A 7,316-nucleotide genomic window follows, 5' to 3' on the forward strand; every position below is an offset into this window, starting at 1 on the left:
ATACCAGATATAAAAGCCCACCAATCAAAAGCAATCAAAGTTACATTTTTAAAGCTAGCTCTGCCCCTTTGTTCTTCCCCCCAGGCTTCCAACTTCCCATTTCAGGGCTGTCAGTAGCTGTCAGCAGATCATATGAGAAATTCATCTGAACATACAACATAACTTGACAGGCAATACATCAGAAAACCTAGATGTGACAACAGCAAATTCCGCCAGATGGTCCTGGATCATATCTATCTATTAAAAAAATTCTGACAGAAAAAAATCATAACCACACATAAGCAGAACTTCTGAGGAATGGAAAAAAAAAAAAAAAATCTGGTATATGCACTGTTTGACCCTTTGTCCTAATCATACCAGAAAAGGAGATACACAACAGTTCTAGTTTGTCCTCAACAGTTTGTCCTGTCATTAATATCTATATGTATATTTCATCCTCCTCCTGAAGAAAAGACTTCTAAATAAAGATGCCTCTCCATTAAAGGCAGTATGTACTAGTAACAATGCTGCTTTTCAATTGAGAAAATTCTGTCAATGATTCTGGAGACTAGTCTTGCTCCAGCACCAGCCTAGTCTCCAGGAACACCAAAAACATGTGATTAGCCCTGGGAGTAGATGCAAACTTGAAGCACATTCAAGGTTCCCTGTTTGCCACGCTTCCCATCTCCCTGTTCCTCCAGCAAGCAGCATGTTCTGTTTGGGTTCATGCTGCCTACAAACCTCATCCACCTCTGCAGTGACTCTTTTAAGAGAAACCTTGGATTGCCTTGTCCATTGTCAGCCATGCAGGTCCAACACTGATTGTCCAGACCTATGCTCAATCCAGGTAAAACTGCCTTTGATCCATGTGAAGAACAAATCACATCCCAGCAGGCACAACCTGCTCCAGCCTCAGGCCCACATGAAACAGCGCTGTGGCAGGCACAGGGTCAGGCTTGGGACACTGTGCCACCCTCTGAGAGATCAGCACAGTCTCATGGCAGAAAACACCAGGTTCAGAAGCAGCTCTATGGCTATTTCACTGATGCTGTTACTGTTCTTCAGGTGAGCACCACCAGCCTGGCCACAGCAGCAGCTCAGCTGTGACAAAAGTGATAGGCCTATGAAACGTAAATCAAACCGGAACAGGCTGTCACTGCTCAAGTGAGACATGCAGGGACACCATTCCTTGCTCCTGTTCTGCCCCTGCCTTCTATAGCTGTGTGCAGATACATGTTTTACTCTGTGAGAAGTAGTTGTGTGTAACTGCAAAAAACCACCACGTGTCCTTGTCCTCCCAAATACCAACGTTTGGAAGTAAAAGGTATTTAGTCAAATGTATTTTTAATTGGTAAAACAATCAGACATGAATCTGAATGCACAGAAGGAAGGAAGACAGCGAAGGATGTGGTGTTATTTTATCATTGTTTAACAGGACAGGATAGTGCTCCAAGTCCTTTTGAAGTCTGAGAGTTTCTCTGAATACAAAGCTGTGACTGTGGTAGAAAGCAGATCAACTCCCTGCCAATGCACAAGCTGCACTCCACAGCACAGAGCTGAGGAAACCTCTCTTCAGGCCACTGGCAAAACCAGTTTCCACCAAGAAATCAGACTGATCCTTTAACCAAGGAGTAGTTCTGTATACCACACATACCTTTTTTCCTTCCCCTAAGGACAGCTCCTTCCATCACAGACTCTCCTTTGCTGATAATCAAAGTGCAGCTGCTTCCTGAGTGAGAAACACCTGTGTGTGGGATTACTCCAGTGCACTGTTTATTGTCTCCATACAATCCATTTTACAATTATCACCTTTAGCACAAAGAGAAAGCTACTTTTACATCGTAGACCTGAGAACAAAAAGCTTATGAAAAAGCCAATTCTTCCCTCCTCCTTGAACTTCAACAAGGAATATATGATTTTTCACTGTGCCTTTGTTGTTTTGACATAAAAGAAAAAGTCAGTGACATTTTCAAGTTTCGTTGTTGTACACCAGCAGGGTTTCAAATACTGCAGAAGAACATAATTACATTTACAGATGCTTTTGACTGGAATTTAAATGCTGCAACAGTTATAATAGTCTCTTAGAGATAAGAAAAATAGGAATTTAGCTCAAAATGTATGTTCTGGTTAAACTGAAAATGGACACCACCTTTTACTGGAGTGCCTTTTGGCATCTAAAAGTTTTTTCTGTAACTACTAGAATATAATTTTCCAAACCATCAACTTCCTACAGAGAGAAAAATATACATCTGACTATTTAATTGTTCTCAGCTGAAATAATGTAAAAGAGAAGGTATAACATGTATTTAATAAAATTGATAGAAAGTCACTTCCTCCCATTCTGATATTTAATTATATCTCATTAAAAAAGCAAAAAATAGTACAAATCAAAGTCCATGAATCAGCTGTTTACTTTATTTATTTATAGGCATTTATGGAGTGCTCATCACCATAGCAACTAGGAACCTTTTTTCCTCTTGTTCAAAGGAAAAGTTGTAATTTCAAAATGCGATCCTTTGATGTCACAGTGCAAATAGGTACTTAAGTCCTGTGCTGCAAACACTTCAGGCAGGTGCCTGAAATACATGAACCAAGTCAAAGGTGTGACAAAGGAGAGAAACAGAGAAAGGAAAAATGAAAGGAACCATCAAACAAGTGATAAAAAGGGAAAGAGTAAAGGGCTTTCCTATGAAAATCCACAGTGTGCTGTGTCCCACAATAAGCCATGATCGCCCCAGTACTTTTTATCTGTAATAACAAGTGACTAGTTCACAGAGAACAGTTCAATTAATGAAGAGCAATCAACAAGTTCCAAATTTATGCTGAAGGCACTGGCGAATGTTCTTAAGCAATGATTTCTAAAAGGACAGTAGCTTAAAAATAAGGCTGAAGAGGGCTGTCTTCCTTTTGTGAGCAGAGAGGTCAGGAGCCTCACTTTGACTACTACTCTTCTCTGATCCCGCAGCAATTAGGCATTACCAAATTCCCACAGAATTAAGAGACCTTTTTTAAAATGCCATCTGTTCACAAAACATCAAAGAAATGTGTAAATTAGAACACTGTTCCTGCATACACCATTATAGAATGAATTACTAGGTATATACTGCAATTGCAGTTTCTTCATGATATTGCTGGGAACTTCTTTTCATACCCCCAAAAGAGACTGAAATTGGTTTGACACTATTTCATCTGGTTCCTTCCCACCATTGTATAGATTATACATATACATGAGCAATGTAGGATTTCAGGTTCTTTTTAAAGCTAATGAATTTCTAATTGGGACAGAAAGGAAAAAAAAAAAAAAAAAAAAAAGATATCTTTGGCCTGTTGTCATTTTGTTATATAAGAAACATTATGATGAAGTTTTTCTCAAGGCACCAGTATGTGAAGTTATCTTCAACTCTGTGTTTAGCTTGATCCTAACTTCCTCATAAGCCAATACTGTCCAAAGCAGTTAAATAAGGAGTGTTCAGTTGATCCTAAATGAAACACATAAATCTTTACTCAAGACTGGTGGTTATTTTGTAATCTTTTTTTATACTGTATTCTAAATAGGGCAGAAGCTGCATGTATGACAGCAGGAAAAGTGACAAGTTCCTTATCTGGAAAAGCACCAGCAGGCTCTGTTATCAGAGCAGACCAGCTCTTTTAAAGTGGATTGATGAAGCTATTTTTAAAAACATCTAATAACATCACAGAGGAGACTCTGATCTCTGCAAAGGTGAGCCGCACAGCTCGATACTCCTGGGAGGCAGCTAATGAAGCTTGTCGCACACAGACTGCGTCCAGTAATTGGCTCTGAACTCTTGCAGCTGAGCCTCGCCCGTGCTGAGCTCAATGCTCCGCTCACAGCTTGCACCAAACACAGGCAGAGCCGTGCGCTGTCTGGCACGACCAGGTGTGAGTGGCCCTCTCTGCCCTGCCCGTGCCACCAGGCACAATCTGCATACTTAGAAGGCAAAGGGAGAAACCTGCTTTCTCCCAGCCCCTCACACCCACCAGTTGGCTTCCAGGACAAGGCGAGACAATTGTGTAGGAAAGGTGGCAGAGTGGTGTTGGAGCAGGTGGTGTGCTGATAGAGAAGAAGGGAACACGTTCTACCACAGAAGGTGAAGGAAAGGGCGGGGAAGACCTAAAAGGAGAAGGAAGAGGGTCCCATGTCATGCCTTCATATAGCACAGCAGAAACACCAACAAATGCTAACCCTCAGTCAGTGCTCTGTGCCAATGGTCCAAAGTCCCTTAGGGACAGCTGCTGGCTTCCTCAGGAAGGCAGCCAGCAAAACAGGGGAGCATCACTCATCTTCCTCAAAACTCCACTGACTTTCCTAGCACACTCTTCCCTGACCACTGTGGACCCACAAACCCACTCTACCTCTCAATGTAAACTTTTACACTGAATTCTGCAACTACTGTGGAACACAACCTAAGAAAATACTGTTCCACGGTGTGAGAAGACTCTTTGTCCTCTCGAAGAAATTTTATCTGCATAGCTGAGGACCTCTGATGTGGTTCTGGCTCTGTGATTTAATGCTCTCCTTTGCATCAATTTCTTTTTCATGATTCTTCCTGCCTCCCACTACTTCCTAGAAAAATCCACTCCTTCACAGCCTAGATACACCCTGACTGAAAAAACATTTTAAATAGAAAGCAGTTTTTCCTGCTGAGAAAAGTCATCTATGGTTCTGATCATTTGATAGTTTTACTCGTGGAAGATCTCTAAGTCTCTGTGTTCTAAAACACCTCCAAAGACCTTGCTATGTTAGAGCACAGGCCAGATACCTTAAAAACTCTGGGGAGCAGCAACTGAATGTGGGCTAATGTCATGTTAAACCCACAGCACTTACACAACACTTTAAAGCAACATTTCTTAAGAGAAATGGGGTGAGAAAAAGGGGAATGAGAATATTCAATTTCCAGATGACTGAAGCAAACCTCAGTAAGCTCACAATGAGATGCAACTCAGGAGACTGGAAATGTAACTGGAAAGAGATTTCCATATAGTCAATCCATTTTGTACAATAAAGAATGGGCTCCAAGTAATTAGTCCCAAAACATTACCCAGGCACCTAGAGTGCATGTTCATGGCACACTTCACAAGTATTGGAAGCCGAACTCCAGCTTTGATGACAGCTAATTAAAACACAAAGGTGAGACTCTAACTAAAACTGCCACCTTGCAATCGTAAACCGTTCAAAATGCACTCTGGCAGAAAAGCAGACTGCAAGGCAGCTTTCCTGTATCTAGTTCATGCATTTGGTATCTACCAGGCAAAATAACTACCATTGCAAAATAAACACCCTATCTTACAGCTGATGTGTTGAGCATAAGTCAGATTTGTTTCAAGAACATCCTTGCTGAGAGTAAGAGCTCTTCTGGTTCTCAGCTAAGACAAGGCTTGAGCTAACAAGCCAATCAATCAGTTTGAGCGTTTTGAGATTGCTCTTAAAAGGAGCTGTTTCTGTTTTATTACCGAAGTCAGCAGTCACCGTTTAAAAGTCAGCATTTGTCAATAGTTACCCAGCAATGGCACCGGTGTGAAAACACTGATAGGTTCCCCTGGCTTGAGCAGTTTTCCAGATACAGTCCTTATTCTCATCAACAGAGGAGAGTGTGCCTCTCGAATTTATTTATTTTTCCAAACATGCAGCATTTATCTTCATAGCCCATTTAAACACTAGGTCAATTGAGGGGGGCTGGAAGGAAGCAAGGGGACCCAGCAGACACGCGTGGGCCCACCCTCGAACATGCATGTGCAGAGCATCCAGGCAAGATGCACAGGCAAGAGAAACTTTTCCACCATGCTTAGTCAGCACGCAGTAACTAAAAAGGCGCAGGGTGTGATAAGCCCGGCATCCGTATCCATTGGGGCCAAACTCGCAAACTCATTGCTAAGCTTTCAAAGCCGAAGACAGGTGTCGGGGGGCTAGGTGGGTGGTGTCCCAAGGCACGCAGCCATCAAGGAAATCTGTAAGGAGACCATAATTACATCTTCACCTGCCCCAGTAGGCTTTAAACCTCCAGCGCCTTTGACCTCTGGGGAGGTTATTAGAGTTGTAATTGAACAGCTGCCTGCGGGAGCGGGCACCGCTCACCCTCACCGCGGGCTCTCGGACCGCTCTCGCTGCCCGGCCGCGCAGAGGCGGCCGCGGCGCCAGCCTCTCTCCGGGAGGGTTCCCTGGCTTGTCCGCCTCCCCGACGCGGGGTCGCCGCCGACCACAAGGGACACGGCCTGGCTCCTCTCGCTCCCCCATCACTCGCTCTCCCTCCAGGAAAGAGGAGGCGGCAGCCACCGCCGCCACCGCCCCCCACGAACCGCCCCCTAAGGGTGCCCGGGCCGCCCCGCGCCGCCTCACCTGCCGCCCGCGGCAGCGACCGCCCCTCGCCTCGGCCCGGCTCGGCCCGGCCCGGCCCCGCCGCCCCGGCCGCCTCCTGCCTCACGGTGTCCCCGCCCGCCGCCGGGGCGGGTGGGCCTCGCAGGCGGCGGCCGCGCATGCCCGGTGCGAGCGAAGGGCATTGTGGAGGCCGCAGTGCGCGGGGCCCCAGGGCGATCGTTGTGCCTCCGCGTTCAGTGCACACCCTGTCCCCGCTCCTGCCCCCTTCTCCTGCCCCCGCGTTCAGTGCACACCCTGTCCCCGCTCCTGCCCCCGCTCCTGTCCCCGCGTTCAGCGCACAGCCTGCAGCCGGTGCCAGCTCCCACCGCTGCTCCCACCGCAGCCCGGCGGGTTCCCCTCCCGGCTTTCTTCCCGGGCTGCCCAGCCCTTCCCTCCTCGGCTGATCGGTTTCCCGGAGCCCTCTGCTTTTTCCAGCCGTCTGCATTGCCCACCTGCAGGTCCTCGTCTTTCTCTGAAATCTCCTTCAGCCTCCACAGAATCACAGAATCCTCAAGGCTGGGAGAGACCTTTGGGATCATCCAGTCCAGGTGTCCACCCAGCACTACTGCTGTAACCCCTAAACCACTTCACCCGGCACCCGATACAAGTGTCTCTTGAACACCTCCAGGGGTGGTGACTTCAACACGGCCCTGGGCAACCTGTTCCAATGCCTGACCACCGTGAAAAAAGTGAAAAACAGTGAAAAAAAGTGGTTTTAGTATCTTATCTAAATCTCCCCTGTCCCAGTTTAAGGCCATTTCCTCTAGTCCTCTCATGCTAGGCATGGCAAAAGAGACTTGACCCCCTCCTCACTGCAGCCTCCCTTCAGGTGGTTGTAGAGGGCAATGAAGTCTCCCCTGAGCCTCTTCTGCTGTACCTCCCATCACCTCCCCACACTGTCCTTCCCCTGTCCCTCTGGGTCCCTTTCTAGCCCTCTGATCCCCCTGCCTGATAGGCTTCTTTC

The 7,316-nt window shown here is 46.4% G+C and overlaps 1 protein-coding gene across 1 annotated transcript in view; it reads right to left on the reverse strand.

Annotated features, from left to right (window-relative positions):
* POMGNT2 (protein O-linked mannose N-acetylglucosaminyltransferase 2 (beta 1,4-)) overlaps positions 1–6,436 on the reverse strand; it is a 31,272-nt gene extending 24,836 nt beyond the window's left edge. Inside the window, exon 1 of the mRNA XM_014248419.2 lies at positions 6,335–6,436. The gene's annotated coding sequence lies outside the window, so the exon portion shown is untranslated. The remainder of the gene's footprint in view (positions 1–6,334) is intronic.
* Between the last annotated feature and the right edge of the window lie 880 nt (positions 6,437–7,316).

This window comes from Pseudopodoces humilis, chromosome 1, assembly GCF_049639895.1.
Source record: "Pseudopodoces humilis isolate 2021_Gansu_Grassland_sample_001 chromosome 1, ASM4963989v1, whole genome shotgun sequence".
NCBI lineage: Eukaryota > Metazoa > Chordata > Aves > Passeriformes > Paridae > Pseudopodoces > Pseudopodoces humilis.